Below are 24960 nucleotides of genomic sequence, written 5' to 3' on the forward strand. Positions count from 1 at the left end.
TGAGTTCAAGCCCCAGGACTAGCAAAAAAAGTAATGTTCTAAGAAGTATTTCTTGATGAAAGAGAGCCAAAAAAGGGGTTTGAATGTCTGGCTAGGAGAAAATGTAAAAGTAAGAAAAAATCTCTACTTAAATGAAAAGCTCATTTCATTTATTCTCTAACTTTTCCTCAAGTCCAGCTATGTGAGACTAACAAGTTAGGAGTTAATGTTATATACTTGGCAGACAAACCACTAATCCTGGAACACATCCATGGGGTGAAAAATGTGTTTAGCCCTGTTTCTTCTTTGTGATAAGTCCTCACAAAGTGAGAAGGTGCAGAAAGACTATCTGAGGTAGTCTTTAATAGTTAGGCAATATGAAGTGCTTATTTATGTAGAATGTTATCAGCACTTCCTGCTTGAAACAGGAAGAGAAGGACTGACAGTTATAAACCCAAAGTGAGTACAGTGAGGCTGTCCTTTCAGTTCAGGAAAAAAAGACTCTTACTTATAGCTACCATTTTGACTACTGTTTACTATAATACATTTGTTTTTTTAGATTACATTGTATCAAGACAGCTTAGTCATTACATAGTTATCAGACTCAAGAATGCCTTTCATGTAGAAATCAAAGAAGGCTTTAGAGCCATATCAGAGGTAGGAAATGCCCACATATCTTGGTGCAAGAGATATAGCTCATGGGCTGGGATGTAGCTCCAATGCAAAGCACTTGCCTAACAAGTACAACATCCTGGGTTCAATCCACAGTACCAAAAATGAAAAGACAAAAAAAAAATAGATACAGCTCAACCTTCCCTGATGCAAGCATTCCATAACTAACAGTAAGCTGATAGCAAATAATAATTTCAAAAGTATAAAATATAGTCCCATTTTCAAAGTAAAACCAGAGTTTTAGACCTCAGGCCCCAAGTCCAAGAGTACCACACATTCTGTCTACACTCCCAATAAAGAGACATGACAAAAGAGAGAGGAGATTTTTTCTAACATCACACAGGCATATCATAGGAAGACATTTCAGTATATCTTCATCCACTCTTTGACTACACACATGAGCTATAAGTTTTATAGACAAAAGGACTAAAGGTATGGAGAGAGAGGTATGCATAAATATTAGGCAATCTTGGTCAAACTATAGGTTTCCCATTATTATTTTAGTCCTTATTTTGGAAGTGGTTGTAGAGAAGCTGTCTCTGTATTCCACTGGTCAGGATAAAGAAGTCATCACTGGGTGGTGAGTGTTCTGTTCTGACGAAGCTTTATTGTTCTTTGTGGGTAGTTTTGGTCATCATCAAGGGATTGTCAATCAGTGATAAAACCTGTCCTTCCAAAATTCCAAGGTGATTTCCAAGTCACTGCAGAGAGAAGTGCTTAAAGTAGAGACACATACAACTTAGACCAAGCTCTGGTCTAATTAACTCATAGGCCCAGCAAATGCAGCTTTTAAGTATCTCTTACAAAAGTACTGTCACAAATTCATTTGGTTAACAGTGAGAAACAGGAAAAAGTGGTTGAGTTCTATGTTTAGAGATGTGACAAGTGTTCAGTTTGAGTGCTTGCATTCCAGGTAAACTTTCACTCTTCATCTTATCAAGCGTTCTGTATTTTCCTTTATTCTTGGTGCTACTGGTTTCTATGAGGAAACCTATCTATAACTATTTCAAACACACACACATACATACACACAATTTCACCCATATTTTTGGTATGGGTGAGAAATAAACTGACAGGGACAAGTCCTGGAAACCAAAGTCTGTAAATTACCAAAGTAAATCTGATATTCTACAAGGGTATGCTCCAAATCAGAAACAATTAAACTAAGATGAGCCCTTAGTTCCACAAGCATATCTATTATATTTCTAGGGATCTAACTAAAGTGTATTATCTTTTTGTGATCTCTGAAGTCCAAGAAAAAAAAATAGTTGTGCTAGTTTTTCTTAGTCAAAGTGAAAGCTTCAACTGAGCAATCTAGGCCCTAACCCAACTTTGGTGAGAGACCTCTGAACAGATTAGGAATTCAAGTATTTATTAGGGGATAATAATCAAGAAAAGGATTTCTACTGGGCACCCGTTGATCATGCCTATAATACTAGCTACTCAGGAGGCTGATATTTGAGGATCATGGTTCAAAGCCAACCCCGGGCAGTAAAGTCCATGAGACTTTTAGCTCCAATTAACCACCAAAAAGCCATTAGTGGAGCTGTGGCCTAAGTGGTAGAGCTCTAGGCTTGAGCAAAAGAAGCTCAAGGAACGCATCTAGACCCAGAGTTCAATCCATAGGATTGGCACCAAAAAAAAAAAAAAAAAAAAAACACGTTTGATCATCTGTAAGAAAAAGAAAAATTACCCAAAAACGCTGTGGAAATATCATTCAAACCTGTTTTACATTGAAATTAGTGTGCAGTATTTTCTGGAAGCTCACCTATACAAAGCACCAACCACCAAGCCAGCAAAGCTAAGACATGGAAAAGTTCTTAATACTCCAAACCCCAAATTGTTCTTTAGGCTAGTAACTTCAAAATATAGACAACATTGAGAGATCATGAACTATAATGCAAACGAAAATAAAGTACATTTACTGTAAACATATTTTGTGCCAAGAACTATTAAATTTAAACCCTAGAACAACCATGTAAGATAATGCAATTACTAGACCAATTTGACAAAACAGAAATCTGAGCAGCCAAGGTGTTTGATAAGTTGTCTAAAATGCCCACTAGTAAATGGTGAAACAAAGATTCATCCCAGACCTAATTCCAAAGTTGAAGCTATTAGCAATCCACTACAGACATACAATCTCTCAGAATGTACTTGTTCTCACTTCTCTCTAACCCCTCTATGGTAGCAAGTGCTAAGAAGGGGAAGCAATGAGGAGTTATTGAAAACATGCGCTTGTCTAAGGTTACATCTGTTTGCATTTTTTGAAAGCCAAAGAGGTGAAGGTAGGTTAAATACTGGGCCCCAAAATCAGATACTTAAATCAATTTCCCTTCTTGACTAGAGGATTTGCTGGTCCCTGATGAGATAAATAGGCCAAATATGACTTCTGAGCAAGCCCCTAGGAGATTTCCCCTGTTCATAGGAAATCATAATGAGGTAGTTTTTTTTTTACAGCTATTTACAATTCACAGGCACTTTCACATGCATTAGCTCACTTTCATTCCCATTGAAGTGACATAGTGGATATGATTATCCCTTTAATCTTATTCATTGCAAATGGGAAAATACAAGTGACTTTCTCTCTCTGGGGTCATTCCAAAAGTGATTGAACTTAGGCCTTGAGACTCCAATTTTAAGCCAAATAAATGTTTTCATGTCTTCTTCAAAGCGTCTCCGAAGCTGAAATAGTTTTACAAATAGTACTGCAGCAGTCCCTAAGCCTCATTTATAAACCACTCCCCACTCTCTGTTACACACATGCACATGCATACACACACATGCATGGGCACGCACATCACAAAGCAAATATACTGCAAATACACCTAAACAGATTCTGTTGTTGTGGTCAACTTAGTTCCTGATATAAAAGTAGACTTTTACAACTAGTTCCTCAATGACAAAGTACCCCACCCTGCGAGTACAGCACTCTACATGATCCCCAGTTATCTCAAAGCTACTTACATTTCTCTCTTCAAAACATTTTATTTTAAGGGGCTGGGAATATGGCCTGATGGTAGAGTGCTTGCCTCATATACATGAAGCCCTGGGTTCGATTCCTCAGCACCACATACATAGAAAAGGCCAGAAGTGGTGCTGTGGCTCAAGTAGTAGGGTGCTAGCCTTGAGCAAAAAGAAGCCAGGGAAAGTAATCAGGCCCTGAGTTCAAGCTCCAGGACTGGCAAAAAAATATTTTAAAACAAGCTACGTAATATTTTGGGTGAAAGAAGGGCACTGGGCAAGACGATGAAAACTAGAAAATAAAGTAACTTTTATGAGTAAAATATTTATAAAACTTTATTATTATCTGTTGGACCCGGGAACTGCAACCGTAGTCAGGACACGGGGGATGCAAGGCAAGTGAACCAATGCATACTTTATTTCAGGAGGGCCAGGGTTTATATATCATTAGAAATCAACTCACAATTTTCAGGGTAACAGTTAACACAGCATATTATCCATTATAATTACAAGAATTCGAGGAACGCCATTCCTGGGAGGAAGGACACTAACATAGAAGTTTATCTACTACAAAATTGTACTGCTTCGAAGACAGTTTACTTATTTGGGGACAAACTATTTACTACCTAGCTACTATTTGCTCCAGACCTTGACCAGGGCTCTATGCACCTAGAGGAGACTTCTCTGTTTACTATGGGAAGAAACTATCCTGATTATTGAGAAGGGAATTTGCGATTTGCTAAGAAGAAGCTATCCTATCTATAATGAGTAACTATCACTAAAGGCATCTGTGCAAACCAGTCTCCTCAGGGAGACTTTGTATGGGGGAAGGGGAGATTCTCCTGACAAAAGGCGGCATCCTTTGGCCCATAGACACAAAGAAACTTCTAGCTGGGAATATGTTCCCAGGAGCCTGTCAGTATGCTAACGCGGCATTGAAGTGACTGTGCCGAGGCTAAGTCTTCCTTTTGGTCAGAGAAATTAATTCTCCCACAATTATCATTATTATTATTATAAAGGTGATGTACAGAGTGGTTACAGTTATATAAGTGAGGTAAAGAGTACCCCTTCCCTCACTCTGTCTCAGTTTTTCCCCCATCCCCACCCACAAGTTGTATAGTACATTTTTAACATAATGTCTAGTGAGTACCACTGCTGTATGTGTTCACCCTTTGTCCCTCCATTTCTGTGCCCTCCTTGCCCTCCCAAAGACAGAAGAAAGAACAAACAAGACAAAAAGAAAAGAAAAACAAGAACAAAGAAAAAAAACCTCTTGTTTCCATTTCCTGGAGTTAATTTTGATATTATTTTATATGATTAGAGGTACATAGGCATTGCAACTTTGTGTTCCTCCCCTACATAAAACTCTCTCGACTTGTTTGTTTTCTAAATTCTGTGCAATCGGCAGCATTGATATTACTATCATCCCTTTCTTTACTAAGAGCACCACATCTCAGAATGATGGACTAACTTATCCAAGGAAGACAAAAGAAATCATCTTGAGAGGCCTCACTGGACTCTATTTCTTCATCTGTAGTGTGAGATGATTGGGTAATGCTCATTTGCAGCCTAATTTTCCTGAAATGTACAAAGAGAGAAGCAAGTGGATGCTCCTCGTGGCACTCTTCAGCTCCAGCATCCCAGGACTCTAGAATTCATCCGGAGTTGCAAGGAAGCTGAAACTGAGTCCAGGCTCTATGTCTACTAAGCCTACCTGGTGCGCAGGACTGTGAAGTGGAATCAGCAATCCCAACAGCCACCCCCCTTTATGTCCTTCATGAACCCTCCAGCCAAGAGTTTAGCATCACCGTTTCCTCATACCCCTCACTGTATAAATCAGGGTACACTTTCCACATTGATACATATTGGATGCTACTCCCTATAAGATGCAGTCCTTGGGCCGCTTCTCTTAAGTGGATCTGAATTTAAAGGCATTTGAAGAGAGGATACTTGGCAAGAACCACATTTAAAGTCATTCCCAACTAATGCTAGCAAGTTTTTGAGTAGTAGATTTGAGAAACTGCAGACTTAGATGCTCCTAAAATAACTCTTTAATAAACTAGCCACACTCTTCAAACTATATGTGTGTGTGTATATATATATATATATATAGAGAGAGAGAGAGAGAGAGAGAGAGAGAGAGAGAGATCTTCATTACCTGACTTATGTCACAGTAACCCTTATGTACATCACCTTTACAACAGAAAACATTTTAAATAGACTAGTCACTAGTTGCAGCAGAACTCTCACCAGGAATTTGTGGTACAGTGATTACTCATTTTTTCTTACATAGTTTCCCTGGGAAAAAAATCTGAACTTGACATACTTCTGGACAATCCCTCCAGTTTAAAAAAAAATCCCTCTTGGCTGTCAGTCTTCTCCTAATTCGTCCATTACTGGTACTCTCTTGGAACAGAAGGTGAAGTGAGAGCAAGTCCAAGCAACCCCAATTCCTGGGTTTGGAAATTAACAAATTTCCTGACCTCACCCAAGAGACTCCCTTTCACTCCAGCTACCAAATGATCCACGAAACCAGACCAAGGCAAACAATGAGTAGGAAGAAGCAAAGCTGGAGTTTATCATGATTAATGCACTACTACATATAACTTTTTTGTATCATTATGCATATTTTCTCCTTTGATCCTGTCAGGGAAGAAAAGCAAGAACCATACAAATACAAGCAAAGAGGTTTTGTCATTCCATGCTAACCAAATGTCTTCCTTGTCTCCACCCCCACGAAAATCAAAACTCACACACCAAGTTACATGCACTTATGAGAATGGACCATACTCACAGATCTGCTCTGAGATAGAAATAAATCCATAAGGAATGGAAATCAATCTGTTTGCTCTTTATTGAGACTCTAGAAACCTGGTTTCTTTCTTAAACTTTGGCACCTCATTATATGACATTGTGCTAGCAGCATCCTTGAGCCATTGTTCCTAGGCACCTGAAGTGTAGCTACACTGATTAGATGACAGAATGTTTTACTTTACCAACTTACAATTAAGTATAAATAGCCATACATACCACACTGGACAGTACAAAAAATATATGGAGTACTGGCCAAGGTGATCTGTACCATCTCTCCTGGTGCTCTGTAATGTTCCATTTTACAATTTTTCATTCAAACTTACCCACTATAACTCAGTTCCAGAAACAATAATCTAAGGTTGCTCTTATATCCACAATGGAAGTCTTGGGATAGTAACAGGGAAATTGATGAGAGCCATATTTCTAGCCAGATTGACCTTTTGTCATTTTTTCTGGAACACAGAACCATGACTCTTGAAGTCTGAGTGCGTGTGTGTGTGCGTGTGTGTGTGTGTGTATAAAATTATACTATGAATATAGTAACACTATCCATCTTCTTAAAGTACCATTAGTATTGACTTATGAAACAATGTCAGCGCTAGAGAAAAATATTATTCCTCTTTCTTTCAGATCTGTTTTTCTTTCTCATCTGTAATATGTTAAAGTTGAGGGGCTGGGGATTTAGCTCAGCGGAAGAGCACCTGCCTGGCAAGCACAAGGCCCTGAGTTCGGTCCTCAGCTCTGGAAAAAAAATGTGAAAGTTGAATTGGGATTATTTATTAAACAAATCAAATAAAGCAATGAGCTAACACTTGGTGGTACAATGATAAACCAGACATATTATTCCCTCAGGAATAAAATTTAATATGAGCTCTAAACAAGATATTTTTCAAGTCCCCTTTCAGATTTGAGTTCATATATATGCCATAGAAGGTTCTGCAGCTCACATTGTGTGAATAAGATGACTAAAAATTCCTTAACCTTCTGTCTAAATCCTATTTCATTAAGACAGATTCCCCATTTAACTGCATGTTATCCCCCTTCTTCCTCATCACATATTTGGTCTTCTCCATTCCAAGAAGAAAGAGTCTGGGAATATGAGAAAGAGTAAGAGTAAGGAGGCATCAGAGAAGTGTCAGTGTGGGCACTTCATTCATTTCTAAAACAATAGGAAATCTGAGAATAAGGATGGAATGAAATGGGTGGAAGGGGAAAGAAAGGATAGAGACAGGAGGACAAGATACAAGAAATAGACTACAATTATAGCAAGTTTGGCCCCCCAAAATGATGCAGCTCTGCAAGGCAAAGCCATATTTGGGGATAGGTGGAAACAGCAACCTTCCCATCACTAAGAAACAGAGAAGTAGCTAAGGAAGGAAGCAAGTATGGGAGCACACAGATGCACCAAAGTGCTCCTCCTCTCTGCCTGTCTACAGTGGTGCATCTTGAATCTCAAGGATCTTAGCCCTTACACTTTAATACCTAAGTATAAATTCCCAGTTCACCACAACTCGAACTGCTTTTAGCATTTTAGACTTGGTGGCAAGTGACAGTTTTCCCTCTGACTTACTTATAAACTTGCCTGTACATACAGCTCCCCTATGATCCAGCAGCCCCACTTTTGGGCATCTACCCAAAAGATTACAAGCAAGACCACACTAAAGCCACCAGCACAACTATGTTTGTCACAGCACAATTTGTCATTGCTAAAATATGGAATCAACCCAGATGCCCCTCAGTAGACAAGTGGATCAGGAAAATGTGGTACATATACACAATGGAATTCTATGGCTCTATCAGAAAGAATGACATTGCCCCATTCGTAAGGAAATAGGACTTGGAAAAAAATCATACTAAGTGAAGTGAGCCAGACCCAAAGAAACATGGATGCTATGGTTTCCCTCATAGGAAATAATTAGTACATGTTTGGGTTAGTCATAGCAGAAGATCACAATAGCCCAATAGCTATGCCCGAATGAACACATAAGACGATGCTAAGTGAAACGAACACATTATGGAAACAAGCGGTATATCATTGTTGCAATTATTTTCAACATGCCATGTGAAACAGTACCCTTTTTTTCTCTCGTATTCCCTTTTGTGGTTTTACCCTCACTATCACTGTATCTGATCTTAGTACTGTGGATACTGTATATACATATATTAGAACTAGGGTAGGGAAAGGGAATATCAAAATTGAGAGAGAAAGGATAAAAAGTCAAACCATTCCAAAAGCAATACTTACAAAACCATTTGGTATAAACAACTGTACAACTCATGGGGGGCAGGGAGAAAATGAAAGGGGAAGGGGGAGGTGTGGGGGAAATGGAGGAGGTAACAAGTTGAATAAGAAATGCACTCACTGCCATACGAAACTGTAACCCCTCTGTACTTCACTTTGACAATAAAGAAAAAACTTCCCTGTATATCTCTAGGGATCTAAACTCAATTGAAGAAATAATGATTAAAATATCAGTTTAGATGATATTTTTCTCATTTAATAATAAAAAATTGTGTAATGTTTTGCAAAAAAATATATCGGTTTAGTTGGTAATATTCTTCAGGGTAGGATTAAAATCTGATCTTGAATCCAAATGTTAGCTGTGTATTTTAACGTGGTTAGATGGAATTTTCCCCCCAAACCATCCACCACTACAGCCAAGGAGGAGGTCAAAAAAATTCCAGGGACCTTAAAACTCTAGCCCCAGGTCTGTTAATTTTGGTACCTAAAGGGGCAAAACTTGATTAAATGATTTTTCACTTCTATTTTTCCTACTGTTTTTTTCTGCATGCCAGAAAAATTATTCCTGGGCTTGAATTTGACAAGTCTATCAAACTAGTTATTAGTGATGAGGGGAAAGTGCTAAAATGAACATATGTATACCTATCCCCCATAGAAAACTTTCATAATACAATTCAAGTAGGCTAAGCATCCCACAGCCCTGATTCCTCTGTGGCATCCAAAGGCCAAGGACATTTATTTGGTCCCCAGATCTCTAACACAGTACTACTAACTGCAAGGCTAATCATTCCAGAACTTCTCAGTAGTGTCAAAATCACAGCACTGTTAATTCAATAAGGAAACATACTTTTGTGAAAATTTGGAGAAACAAACTCAAACTATATGGCACTTATTTCTTGGGACATAAGACATCAGAAAGGGTGTATCTGCTTTTTTGAATGTGAACAGAGCCACAAGTGGCAGAAAGAGGGAGGGAGGGAGCAAGGGGGAGAAGGGCAGAACGAAGTGGAGAGAGAGATGAAATTTATCTTGCCTTAGATCAAGTTTCACATAATAACACTTATAATAGCATATACCGGTAGGATTATCTTTCCCCGCCTACAAATAGTCTAACCACCCTCCAGTCATAAAAATCAGAGAGAACTAAGCCAAACAGCATACACCCCTCCCTACTTTCCATTTTATAGCAGCTGTGTGATTTCCTGAAGATTCTATTGCTGAAGCCAGGGACAAAAGCTCATTTATACACACAGTCTGCCAAGTCTCCAGTTTCTATTCTTCCTCCTTCTCTGTTCCTTCCCCTCCCCGGCTTTGCACTACCAAAGCTGAACTCTGGCCTTATAAACAGTTTAAGAACTAATCAGAAAGAGGAAGAAGAATCAGTGTAAATTGGCTAGCAAATGTACCCTGCCCTGTCCTCTCCCCTCTTGAAAATAGCCGCAACCCAACTTGGCAAAATAGTTTGCCTAAAGAGCAGGCACTCTATGAATGGAATGTCTTTTTAGACCCTTTCCTGGTATCCAGATTTACTCTGCAGCTCACCATCGTGGGTTAGTTCTTCAACAGACTGTTACATTGGATCTTCCAAAGACTTGGAGCTTGCTTCAGAGAGCAATTGCAAAAAGGCTGTACTGTGAACCTGGAAGACAGCAGGTAAGGAGATTTGGGTATACTAATACCCCAAATAATATGTGGTAAAATTCAGCTGATAGACAGATTTTTACCCAATTCCCCAGAATTTAAAGGATCACTAAGCTGTAATGCCAGCTTTCAAACTTTTCTGTTTTATTTCTCACCCAGAGACTTGCTAATCTAACCAGCCTGTCAACAAGTATTGCTCACTGCTTCAGCTAGGCATTCAATGTGGCAAAATATGGAGGGGACACTCCCCAAGCCTCTGGCACTTTTACAATGAAGCCAGACATGTACAGTCTGTTTGAGAATCCCATCTTGAGGGCACAATGGAGTTTCTCAAAGGTAGTAGCAGATTCCTTCAGCATGAAAAGAAAGTGAACAATGACTGTGGAAGGTAAAGCAGTAAAGAGAGACCTGGCACTTTCACAAGGTAGTTCACACTCATCCCACCTGAATCTCTCAATATCATACAATTTAAACAGACTATTACTGTCTGTGGTTGACCAGGAGGAAAGGGACTCACAGAGGTTAAGAAATTTTCTTGAAATATGCTGCCACAGCTAGAAATGAGTGAATTCTAACTTGAGATTATCAAAAGAATGCCCTCCCAACTGTAAAGGAATATAAGAAATAACTAAAAATTTAACTGTAAGAATGAGAAAATTCTATGACTGATTTTGTAGTTTACATATATGTAAAGTAGACCAGGTTGACAAAGAGCCCCAAATTCTGACATTTAAATCAGTATCTTTGGCCAGGAACATTTTTTTCTGACTTGAGATGAATAAGTTGTTTTCAAGGGTAAACAAATGGGCCTGATGGTCTATAGATTCAGTGACTCTGCCTTCCAATATTCACAAGTTGTTTTGAAACCTAAAAGTCAAAGAAGGTCATAATACCATGCATTTGTAAGATTTGTCAAAAATATAACAGACTTGGGGCTGGGAATATGGCCTAGTGGCAAGAATGCCTGACTTGTATACATGAAGCCCTGGGTTCGATTCCCCAGCACCACATATATAGAAAATGGCCAGAAGTGGCGCTGTGGCTCAAGTGGCAGAGTGCTAGCCTTGAGCAAAGAGAAGCCGGGGACAGTGCTCAGGCCCTGAGTCCAAGGCCCAGGACTGGCAAAAAAAAATAAGAAAAAAAAATAACAGACTTATTTGTATACTGCTTTAAATATAAGAATACTTATATTTCTACAAATTATTATAAAATACAATTAACTGCATTATATTTTATATTGATGAAATTTATACCCTTTCTTTTTTGTTTTTATTCTTTATAGTTTGCATACACTTAAATTTATCATATCTATTGTGACAAGTTTTAATAATTTAAAAATATTTTCATTGGCCAAGTGCCAGTAGCTCCTATCTGTAATCCTAGCTACTCAGGAGGCTGAGATCTGAGCATCACAGTTCAAAGCCAGCCTGTGAAAGAAAGTTCATGAGACTCTTATTTCCAATTAACCAACAAAAAGCCAGAAGTAGAGCTGTGGCTTGATTGGTAGAAGTAGCCTTGAGGAAATAAGCTCAGGAACAGTGTCCGGACCCTGAGTTCAAATCCCAGAACCAGCAACAAATAAGTCAGCTTAAGAGCCAGACAGTAACCTCTAATCCTAGTTACTCAGGAGGCTGTGACCTGAGGATCATGGTTTGAAGACAGCTCTGATAGGAAACAGTCTTTGGGACCCTTATCTCCAATTAACCACCAGAAAACTGGAAGTTAAGCTGCTGCTCAAAGTGGTAGTGCACTAGCCTTGAGTGAAAAAGCTCAGGACAGCACCAAGGCCCTGCGTTCAAGTTCCACAACCAACAAAAAAGGAGCCAGGTAGTATGCCAGAACAGAATGATGCATTAAGTAAAGTTTGCGTGTTGAGGAGAGGATGAATATAACATGGAACAGTATCTTCCCAATCCAGAATCAGCAACTGGCACTTTCCATTATCTTTTCCCTCTTGCTTTAATAAAAATGTTGATGGATTTATGAACTATTTATCTGAGATAAAAGCAAGCTTCTTCCATGGTACAGAAAATGATAAAATTTGCATTTGCAGTATCATTAGCTGACAATGAGGGATCCTACTGGGCAAGCACTGATTCCTAAGGTACAATCAACTTTGTGGACTTGGCACCATGAAAGGTATCCATCATAATCTTCCAATGTACATAACTCTGTATGGACTTTTACTTTGACCCATTTTGTTATTTCTCTTTTTCCTATTAAACTATCTCAATTTGCTGTAATACAGTTAAACAAGTATTACATATGCTCTGCCCTATCTGTGACACAAAATAAGGTGAGGTGCAGTCCCTGCTATTGAGTAACTTACAGTATTGGTGGAGCTAGAAAACTTACAGACTGTAAAAAACACAAGACAGTAAACCAGTATCCATTTTTATAAATGGCAAATTAATTCGGTAAAGACAGACAGGCCTAAAAGAATTTTTAGGACTTAGGATTGTGCTGAGCCAACTGCCATGCATATAGTAAATGGCCGACTCCATTATTCTAATTCAATGCTAGCCACAGAAACGATGTCAGAAATTGTATCAGGAGTGTGCTGAACACCTGCTAGTTATGTCAAGGAGCCTTATCTGCCTGAAGCAAATGAGTTAGGTTGAAGAAACCAGAAAATTTGTAGAGGCCAGATTGTTAGACACTGAATTCCAGGTAATTTCTAGAGGAAAGCTGTCAGCAAACATTGAATATGTAAGGGCCGAACAGAAAAACATTTTGAGCAAATGAGCCTGATAGAATTTCATCAGCTTTACTACATTTGGTGAAAACTGAAGCCAAAGAGACAACTTAAAAGGCAGATGATGATGAGACTCTAGTTTAAGTTGGTGACAGTAGGAATGGAATGCAAAGGAACTCATGAAACATTTAAAAGTAAGAATAAATAGAAGTTGGTGAGTGATTAGATGCAGGCATCCCCAGACAGGAAGAAGTTAGAAATGTCCCTAAAATTTTAAACCTATAGTATCTGGGCAGTGGTGTAATTACTATTGATTTAAAGGATGGTAACTTGGAGGTGGAAATTGGTTGTAAGAACTTCTGGGTTCTGATTTTCACTTATTGAGTTTGAGATGATACAATAATACAAGGAGAAATGTCTAACAGTTGATTAGAAAATAATGGCAGTGAATGTGAATGGGGGGGAGGCAAGAGATGGAGATCACAGTTAAATCTGAAGTATGTTTTGGGCAGGGCCATAAAAATGAAAAATTGTTTAGCGCAAACATATCAAAGAGATGATCAAAGTCTGAATCAGTGTCTACATCTTCAGGAAAAGAAAGTAGAAAAGTCTATAGAAATAAGAACTACAAACAGCTGGGAGCTGCTGGCTCATACCTATAATCCTAGCTAGTCAAGAGGCTAAGACCTCAGGCTTGCAGCTTGAAGTCAGCCAGGAAATTCCATGCGACTCTTATCTCCAATTAACCACCGTAAAGCTGGAAGTGTACCTATGGCTCAAGTAGTAGAGCACTAGCCTTGAGCCAAAAAGCTCAGGTACAGCACCCCAGCCTTAAGTTCAAGCCCCAAAACCAACACAAGACAAAACAACACAAAAAACCCACAAACATAAAAATAATTACTCTCCTCTAAAACAACTCAGGTCCTGGGTGTGGTCCCATTGTTTTTCTGCTCAATGCTAATGCCCAACCACTTGAACCATACCTCCACTTCAGGCTTTTGTGCAGTCTTTTTTTTTTTTTTGCCAGTACTGGGGCTTGAATTCAGGGCCTGAGCACTGTCCCTGGCTTCTTTTTTTTTTTTTTTTTTTGTTTTTGCTCAAGGCTAGTACTCTGCCACTTGAGCCACAGCGCCACTTCTGGCTTTTTCTATATATGTGGTGCTGAGGAATTGAACCCAGGGCTTCATGTATACAAGACGAGCACTTTACCACTAGGCCATATTCCCAACCCACTACTTCAGGCTTTTGTTGGTTAATTGGAGATAAAAATCTATGGACGTTCCTGTCTAGGCTAACTTTGAACCACGTTCCTCAGATTCTTCTCAACAGCTAGGATTATAGGCATAACCCACTGGCACCTGGAAGATTATTTTTTTTTATACTACTCACATACTACAAATGTTAGCATGCTGCTTCATACGCACAATGAGCACTAAATAAATGTTAAGTTATTGCAACATAAGTAAGCATTGGGAAGTTTTGCTTTGAGCTGTTTTCTACCTTGAACTCTGTCATAAATTCTTCAGAGCCTTACAGTAGCTGCTCTAAAATATCTTGCAACAGAGATGTCAACTAGAACTAGGAGCTCATCCTTGCTTTGATACTTTAATCAGCTGTGTACTCGAACAACAAGTTCCTGAGCCCCAGTATTTCTAATGTATCAAATGCAATGATATGATAATGGGAGTATTGTCCAAAATCTATTAAAACGACAATGTGAAAGCCACCTGAAAATTCAAATCACCATCCAAACAATTTTCTTTAAAACCCCTTCATTCCAGGATGATAAAATTCATAATAAAACTGACTGCAGCTACTTGCTGCTCCCTATACCACTTTCAGGCCAGAGGACTCACTCTACAGCTCACCAATCTCATCTTCATCCTAAGGACTATTAGTAGGAGACAATTCTCTGGTTGCCAATAGCACCTCCGTATGCTTCCTTGGGAATTTCAGGTCTTTTTTCTTCTTTTTTTGTCAGTGGTAGGGCTTGAACTCTGGGCCTGGGCACTGTCCCTGCCTTGGGAATTTCAAAGGACATGAAATGTTTTAAAGTACTACTTGAGAAGTATTTCTGGGACCAAACTATTCACTTTGTTTTCAGTAGGTATTATTGCCATTAAGACCATTGATTGTTAAGATTAAAAACTAAAGACCGAAATAAATTTTTACAGCAATTGCAGAATATTATAGCACAATATTCTGCTATTCTGTCACCAAGAGTATGGTTTTATTTCTCTTAAACCCATAGGTTTGCTTGCAATCACATTTCTATAATGCATAAGTTTATATACAACATGCACCTCTCCCTAGAATACAAAGACCAAAAGCCATTTTTAACCCCTCACCTGTGTTAGCTGGGTTTCTCACAATATAAACATCTATGCGGTTAGTGAGGGCTAGTGAGAGAAAGCTTTCCCAGTTATAACCAAACTCTTAAAAGGTAGATTCATATTAATCAACCGACAAAAAGAATGGATTTATAATACCAATTTTAGTTGCAGTGAGAAAATAACAACTGCTACAAAATTATTTCGATTCATTTCAAGTAGTGGTTGGATCCTCCTTCCTCCAAAAAGACAAAGACACTTAATCTTGTTAGATAAATATAGATGTCGTAGGTCCATTATTTCAAGTAACAATCCTAGTGCTTAGACACCTCACATGACAACTAGTTTGCCTTTAATTATGAATTCACATTGCATTGCAACTATATACGTTTATCATAAGTAGGGAAGGGAAGGGGAACATCAAAATGGAGAGAAAAAGGGTAAAATGCAAACCAATGCAATGGCAATATTTATAAGACAATCTGCTGGAAACCAACTGTACAACTGGGGGAGGAATTTGGGAGGGGAGAATGTGGGAGAAAAATGAGGGAGGAGGTAACAAGTTTGATAAGAAATGTACTCACGGCCTCACATATGAAACTGTACATCACTTTGACAATAAATAAATCAATTTTTTTAAAGAAAATGGCATAAGGAACGCAATAGAGGTCATTTGATTAAAATATAATATATTCATATCTGAAACACCATGGAGAAATTCGTTGATACAATTAATACACATTTAAAAATTGAATGACATGCCAAGCTCTGGTGGCTCACATCTATAATCCAAGCTACTCCTCACGAAGCTGAGATCTGAGGCTCACACTTCAAAGCCAGCAGGCACAGGAAAATCTGTGAGCCTCTTATCTCTGATTAATCACCAAAAAGCTGGAAGTGGAGCTGTGGCTCAAGTGGTACAGCACAAGCACTGAGCAAAAGAAGCTCAGATACAGCACCTAGGCTCTGAGTTCAAGCCCCAGGACTGGCACACACACACACACACACACACACACACACACAAAGGAATGACAGAGAAGTAAAACAGGGTATGTAGGTATCAGCAGAAGGGGGACAGGTGAACAGAGAGTGAATGAAGATGAATACAGTCAAAGTCATTTGTTTGCATGTATGAAACTAGAACAGTAAAACCTGTTAACATTGTTCTTAAAAAGAGCAAGGAGGTAAGGGAGAGTGATGGGTAAGTTTGTGTTATTCATGTATGAGTGTATAGAAATGTTACAATGAAACCCACCCTTTGTACAATTAATGTATACTAATTTAAAAAAATCTTTAAAAGCATTCTTCATAGTTAAGTAAACAGGGGCATATATAAATACAAGTTGTACCACATAAAACTCTTGCATCTCATTTAATCATTCTATCGTATCACTATTTCTCCCTTTTCTCTGCCCTACCCATCCTTCTTCTGGATTGTGAAGGGATATAGATACATGTGACAGAGAAGAGAAAGAAAAATCTTTAACGTTTTGAAAGATGTCAGTCAGGGAGATGGCCTCATAGCAAAATCAAGAAAGATACAAAACAGGCCCTTGGACATTTAAACATGTAATTAGTTTTGGTTTTTGGTGAATAATATATGATTATCTTGTTTCAGTTTTTGTGGGATGAATATAACCCAGACATTTGATCTCCTACTTTAATATAACTGATGGAAAAGGAAAAGAATTGAGGTCTAGACTAAGACTTCCTGGCACATTCATATTTTGAGTTTTTAATCAATCTTCTTTCCTGTCTCTGATCCCCCCACCCCCAAAAAAATCCAGTTAGGGATCACATTTTGAGGTGCCTCAAGTACAAGCTTTGATTAGCCTTTGTTTTTACATGGGATTATCTTTGAGCTGTCATGAATTCAGCAGCTAAGTGGAATTGCTAACCATAACAACACTCAAACATCTCTGACATGCCCTGTGCACTTACTCCAAAGTGCATCATAGGCAGCCTCTAGGCCTCCTAAGATATTAAAAGTTTCTTTTCATTTAAAGATGGTTAACTTTTTGTGTGTGCCTATGGTGTGCCTGCACATTGTCCCTGGGCCTTTTATCTCAAGGCTATTACTCTACTACTCGAGCCACAGCTCCATTTGTAGCTTTGTGGTAGTTCATTGAAAATAAGAATCTCAAGGACTTTCCTTCCCAAGCTGGCTTCAAATCTCTATCCTCACATCTCAGCCTCCTAAGTAGCTAGGATTAAAGGTGTAAGCCACTGGTACCAGGCTTAAGTTGGTTAACTTTATGCTTAATATGAATTTGAATTGTTATTTAAGACATAAGATCTTCAACAAAAAATTATCTCCTTGAGAACAACTGTCTTGCTTCCAAGATTAAGACATCTAAATATGAAGAGATTAGGGGCAGGCCTCAGATTCAGTAGTACACAGTGTCTCCGGGGTTCAAAGGATTCCAAGTCACAAGTAATTAGGTACAGATTCCACAGGCATCCCCTGGTTAGTCCTCACAAACTGTTCAAAAATATATAGGTTTTCTGGAAAATAATTCGCCAAACCAGGAGTGGAAATACCACCCTCCCCCGCCACATACCCACACTCATATTCTCATCAAGATCTCCATTGCTTTTTTATAACCTGCATTTCCTTCAAGTCTGATCTCATACACCACTTTAATCTGATTTCTCTGCTTGAGGCACAGTTTTATGTTGGGGTTTGGACAACCCCCACGGGGAGAATGGTAACCACAAACTCTATGAAAGAGCACTCAGCCTGGCCCTCCGCCAGCGGAAGGCCAAAGGCGTGCTCACATGGACCTGCGCTAAGTTGAGGAAGGGTTGCTGAAGCCTCCCCTCCCCCCAGTCCCCTCACATGTTACCAAGGGCGGAGGCAAAAAGGAAGGCATCAGGGACACGCTGCAGTGGTGGGAAGCGTCTCAAAGACTTTAATATGGAAGGGCACTTATATAGAAGTAATGGCGGGAAAGAAAGGGGGCTGGCCAAAGGGTCAGTCATAGGCTAGGGACCACGTTCATCAAGTGACATCACGAAACTTCCCTTTGTGGGCGGGACAACCCCATCATGGTGGCACGCACGTGTTCACCTCCCAAGGGGTGGAGGCCAGAAGGTGGAAGGGACTTCCATTGTCCCAAGGCTGGTGGAAGGGCAGCCTTCCCCAGGCCATAATAATCCCCAACAGTTTTACTGTGTCATTATCTCTGAATGCCAGTCAAAGGTACTCTTAGTCTTGGTAGTACCCCATGTCTAAATTCCAGGTGTTAGACAACAGGATTGCCTGATGTGATGAGTATAATGTTCTCACCAGGAAGAAACTGAGCTACTGCAGACAAGTCATCTGACCACTGTTGACTATACAGTATCATCCATTGTGTTCACTTGTAGATTTATGGGCACTTTCTAGTTACCACCACAATTGAAGGAATCCATGCAGCCTTTGTTTCTTTGGCTCTGGCATACTTTGCTTAATATATTTTTCCCAAGTCTTTCCATTTCTTTATGAATTGTACAATATCATTCTTTCTGATAGATGAGTAGAATTCCATTGTGTATATATACCACATTTTCTTGATCCATTTGTCCACTGATTCCTTATCTTGGCTCTGGTAAAAATGCTGCAATGAACACACACACAAACACACAGACACACAGACACACACACACACACACACACACACACACACACACACAGGAACATGATAAATTATATAAGACTCTTAGACATTCACACACTGAGGCCAAAGGAGTGGTTGACAAATGCTCAATAATCATATAAAATGTTTTATGAAATGAACTTGAATAAAAATAATTAAGAGCCATTTTAGTGCCTATTGTTGCTGTTTTTGCTTTCTTGTCCTTTTGTCTTGTTTGTATTGGGGAGGGTAAAGGGGCACAGAAAAGGTGGAACAGGGTGAAAAATACAAGAGTGATACTCACTAGGCACTATGTGGAAAATGAACTGTACATCTTATAGGAAGGAATGGGAGGAAAAAACTGGGAGAGAGAGCGAGGGAAGGGGAGACATGGTTCAAAAGAATTGTATTCATTACTCATTACCTGATTCATGTAACTAATCTCTCTATATATCAACTCTACAATAACAATAAATTTTTAATAAGACAATACATTATCAGCACCCCTGTAGATTTTAATACCAGTAAGAAAGCTGCTAACATATCTCTGGAAATACTAAGTAAGAAAAGTACTTACTGGGTTGATAGATGCATAATGATGACAGGAGAATCTTCCTGTGCCCGCCCCAAGATCTTTTTTATTATCTTAGTGAAAAGCCAGTGAGATTCTTAGGATAAGCATATTGTATACAAATTAAATCTCCAAGAAAGATGGATACTTTTGCTCCAATCAAATATGTATCATTGGATAAACATTTATCATATATTTTCCTATGTGGAAATCTCTGTGATAGGTTAGGTTTTGAAGTCTTGAGGTGATTTTTTGTTTTGTTTTTGGCCAGTCCTGGGCCTTGGACTCAGGGCCTGAGCACTGTCCCTGGCTTCTTCCCGCTCAAGGCTAGCACTCTGCCACCTAAGCCACAGCGCCCCTTCTGGCCATTTTCCATATATGTGGTGCTGGGGAATCGAACCGAGAGCTTCATGTGTAGGAGGCAAGCACTCTTGCCACTAGGCCATATTCCCAGCCCCTTGAGGGTTTTTTTAATGGGACTGGATTTTGTTTCCTGCCCAGTAGGATTCCACAATCTATTCAGGAAGACAAGAATCCTACATGTTAAAAATACAACACAACTGTGATATAACAATCGTTTCCATAACATGGAGTTCATTTCACTTAGCATTATCTTATGTGTTCATAAGGGAATAGCTATTGGGCTTCTGTGATCCTCTGCTGTGACTTACCTAAACCTGTGCTAATTATTCCCTATACAGGAGACCATATAGTCCATGTTTCTTTGGGTCTGGCTCACTTCACTTAGTATAACTTTTTCCAAGTCCTTCCATTTCCTTACAAATGGGGCAATGTCATTCTTTCTGATAGAGGCATAAAATTCCATTGTGTATATGTAACACATTTTCCTGATCCACTCATCTACTGAGATTCTAGCTATGACAAATTGTGCTGCGATGAACATTGTTGTGCTGGTGGCTTTAGTGTGATTATGTTTGTGGTCTTTTGGATAGATACCCAAAAGTGGGGCTGCTGGGTCATAGGGGAGTTCTATGTTTAGCCTTCTGAGGAATCTCCATACCGCTTGCCATAGTGGATGAACCAGTTTACATTCCCACCAACAATGAAGTAGGGTTCCCTTTTGGCCACATCCCCTCCAACAGTTGTTATTGTTAGTTTTCTTGATATAGGACATTCTTACTGGGGTGAGATGGAATCTCAATGTTGTTTTGATTTGCATTTCTTTTATGGCCAGTGATAGAGCAGTTTTTCATATGTCACTTGGCCATTCTCATTTCCTCATCAGAGAAGTCTCTTTGTAAGTCTTTAGTCCACTTGATGAGGGGGCTATTGGTTCTTTGCTGTTTTGTTTTGGATGAAGGTAATTTTTTTAGTTCTGCATATATTTTAGAGATGAGGCCTTTGTCTGTTGAATGGTTGGTAAAGATCTTCTCCCAATCTGTGGGCTTTCTGTTTATCTTGCGAGCTATGTCCTTTGCCCTGCAGAAGCTCTGTAGTTTGATGTAGTCCCATTTGTCCAACCTTTCTTTGATTTATAGCCTTTCTGGGTCTTTGTTGAGGAAGTTCCATCCAGTGCCAAGGGGCCCAAGTGTTTCTCCTACTCCTTCCTTTAGTGTTTTCAGGGTGTCTGTTTTGATTTCAAGATCTTTGATCCATTTGGAATTGATTTTGGTGCAGGGTAATACTCTCAACGTGCCATATGTAACTGTAGCCTCTATTATTGATGATATTCCTGTATCACCTTCCTGTGGTTGTACCTACACTATCTCTGTATCTTATCTGAGTATATTGAAAACTGTGTATACTGGTATTAGAACCAGGAAATTGGAAGGGAATACCAAAATCGAGAGACACAGGGTAAAAAAAGACAAACAACTACAAAAGCAATACTTACAAACTGTTTGATTAAAATGAACTGAACAACTGAACAACTAGTGGGGGGGAGGGGGAAGGGAAAGAGGGAGGGGGAAGGGGGAATAAGGGACGAGGTAACAGTACAAGAAATGTATCCAATGCCTAATGTATGAAACTGTAACCTCTCTGTAATTCAGATTGATAATAAAAAATATTTTAAAAATACAACACAAGGTAGCAAAATACTCTTATGGACACAGGTTTTTTTTTAAACATAATACAAGTTCAAAGAGAGAGATGAATACGGGATGAGGGTGTCAAAGAGAGTGCCAGTAAGTAAGGTCATAAAGCAAGCACTAGCTAGTACTGGTGGTTTATACATGCAATCCTAGCTATTCAGGAGACTGAGATTTGAGGACTGAGGTTCAAAGACAGCCTCATCACAAAAGTCTGTGGGATTCTTTTCTCCAATTAACCATCCAAAACAAGAAGTAGAGGTACTTCTCAAAGGTAGAATTAGAAACTTGAGAGAAAAAACTAAGGGACAGCCTAAACCCTGTGTTCAAAACTTAAAAATCTTCAAGTTAGCTTTAGAAAAAAAGCAAAATGATAGAACATCCAGCTTTAAAATGTTTGCAACTTTGGAGGGAGGGGAGTCAGAAGGAGGAGGGAAAGTGGGAGAAAAGGAGGGAGAGGATAACACTGTTGGTAAAGAAATGTACTCATTACCTAACTTATGTAACTGTAACCCCTCTGCACATCACCTTTACAATAAAAATAAAGTATAAAAAGGCAAAACAAGCTGATCCTAGTATGAGGTTGAAAGAAAATTTTAAAATATGATGCCATGCTCTACTTTAAAAAGCAATCAAAATTGTTGATTGTCCTGTTTAGTTGTATATCTGTCCAACAAACCTAAATGTCTACTCTATCAAAAGATTAATTTAACATAGTTCCTAACATCTCTGATCTCAGAGATATATGTTGAACAGCACAATAGACTTTTTTCACTTGATAACAATAAGCTACAACCCCTGTACTACCAAAAATGAATCATAGACTAAATAAAGAAAAAATAAGTCTTAGGGACTTTACCAAATAAAATAGGGTTCAACTGGGCTGCATTGTCAAAAAGTCTAAGGTTCCTACATCTTGTCATTGTTCAGCAGAAGTGGAGGAAGTATGTATGTGCCTTAGGAGGCTCAGCTCTGAGTCCCAACCTCCCCCACTTCCTCTTCTGCTTTGGCCCTTGTCTTGTTACCCCACCTCTGTTGGCAACCCTCCAATACACAACCCATCCGGTACATGCAAGCATTTACTAGAAAGGTAAAGGAAGTCCCGGTGAAGCATTCAAGTCAATAGAATCATAAAACTACATCCAGATACAGATTTAATCTTTTGATCTCTTCTGCTTTCAATTCAAAAACACCCACCATCAGCCCAACAGGGTTTTTAGGCTTTCTTTTTTTAAGACATACTATTTTAACATTTTCTTTCCACCTTATACTAGGATCATCTTTAAGTAACTTGTATTATGTTTTAAAAACCTATGTCAATAAGACAGTATTCTGCTACCTTGTGTTGTGTTTTTAACATGTAGGAATCTTGTCTTCCTAGGTAGATTGTGATATCCTACTGGGCAGGAAACAAAATCTAGTCCACTTTTTTTTTCATTTCTTTATTGTACAAGTGTTGTACAGAGGGTAACAGTTTCATATGTAAGACAGTGCATACACTTCTTATCCAACTTGTTACCTCCTGACTCATTTCCCCCCTCCCCCTCCTCATTTTCCTCCCCCCCCACCATGAGTTGTACAGTTGGTTTATACCATATAGTTTTGTAAGTATTGCTGTTGCATTGGTTTGTCTTTTTATCCTTTGTCTCTCAATTTTTTTTTTTTTGGCCAGTCCTGGGCCTTGGACTCAGGGCCTGAGCACTGTCCCTGGCTTCTTCCCACTCAAGACTAGCACTCTGCCACTTGAGCCACAGCGCCGCTTCTGGCCGTTTTCTGTATATGTGGTGCTGGGGAATCGAACCTAGGGCCTCACGTATCCGAGGCAGGCACTCTTGCCACTAGGCTATATCCCCAGCCCCTGTCTCTCAATTTTGATATTCCCTTTCCCTTCCCTAGTTCCAATACACGTAAATATAATATCCAGAGTACCAAAATCAGTTACAGTGACATCAGGAGTAAAACCATGGGAAAGAAAGACAAAAGAAAAAGGGCATAATTTCACATGGTATGTTGAAAATAACAGCAACAATGATAAACCACTTTTTCCATAACTTGGTGTTCATTTCACTTAGTATCATCTTATGTGTTCATATGGGCATAGCTATTGAGCTATTGTGATACTAAGTGATCCAGACCCAAAGAAACATAGACACTATGGTCTCCCTCACTGGGAATAATTAGTACACATCTAGGATAATCCTGTCTCATTTTTAAAAATACTTGAGTCTTAGGATTCTCCTTAGGATTCTGAATCAGTCTCTTACCTAAGCCATCTCCTCCATCCCACCAAGCCACTTATACTTTCTTTGGTTTAAGCTCTTTGCCTTCCTCAACAGGTGAATTATGCCTGACCTGTCCCCTTTTCTGTCTTCTCATTGATTTAAAAATCAGAGAATGGAGTGTTCTGCCTTCTCTCTTTTTTTCCCATCATTTTCTCTTTATTCTCTTTTAAAGTAGTGAATCCATTTCTTGTCAAAATTGCCACTCCCTTCCCTCACTTTTCTCCCACTTCCCTTCCCCCACCTCCTTCCAAGTTGTACAGTTAATTTCCAACATATTGTCTTTTGAGTATTGCTGTTGTAGTGGTTCACTCTTTGTCTTTTGTCTCACCATTTTGTTGTTCCCCTTCTGTTCCCTAATTCAGATAAATGTATATACAATACCCAGGGTACGAAAATCAAATACAGTGACAACAGAGGATAAAACTTAGGAAAGAAAAAAAATAACTTCACATAGTATAATAAAAGCAACAATGGAAAACCTCTTGTTTCCATATCTTGGAATTCATTTCTTTAGCATCATCTTATGTGATCATATGTACATAGCTACTGAGCTATTATGATCCTCTGGTAGGACTATCCTAGGCATATACTAATTATTACAAATGAAGGAAACCATGGAATCTATGTTTCTTTGGGTCTGGCTTACTTAACTTAATATGATTTTTTCCAAGTCTTTTTATTTCCTTACGAATGGCTCTGCTCTCTTACTGACTTTTCAGGTATCTTTCTACCAGATTGTACCTTACTAGGGGTGTCTACATTTCAGTTCCCCTCTATATAATCATTTCTATTCCTTCATGATGACACCCTTCATGATGACAAAAGAAAACTCCTTGTTCCACCCTCTGAACACACTCTCTGAGGAGTTAAGTACTCTATTACTCAAGAGCACTTAGAACTACACAGCTACTCCTCTTCGTTGCCCAAATTAGGAGACAAAATCACAGGGGGAAAAAATGAAAAAGAACACATTTGCTCCCATTACTGTGCTCTCTGTCTGCCTAAATGATAGCCATACACGAATACTTACAAAAATGAATAATTGCAGTACTGGAATAAATAAGATAATATAACCACATATCCAAAAATATTTGCTAAAAAA

At 39.0% G+C, this 24960-nt stretch overlaps 1 protein-coding gene across 1 annotated transcript in view; it reads left to right on the forward strand.

Annotated features, from left to right (window-relative positions):
- The first annotated feature begins 9909 nt into the window (after positions 1-9909).
- Cysltr1 (cysteinyl leukotriene receptor 1) overlaps positions 9910-24960 on the forward strand; it is a 35924-nt gene continuing 20873 nt past the window's right edge. The window contains exon 1 of the mRNA XM_048336706.1: positions 9910-10324. The gene's annotated coding sequence lies outside the window, so the exon portion shown is untranslated. The remainder of the gene's footprint in view (positions 10325-24960) is intronic.

Source organism: Perognathus longimembris, chromosome 28 (genome assembly GCF_023159225.1).
Source record: "Perognathus longimembris pacificus isolate PPM17 chromosome 28, ASM2315922v1, whole genome shotgun sequence".
Classification (NCBI taxonomy): domain Eukaryota; kingdom Metazoa; phylum Chordata; class Mammalia; order Rodentia; family Heteromyidae; genus Perognathus; species Perognathus longimembris.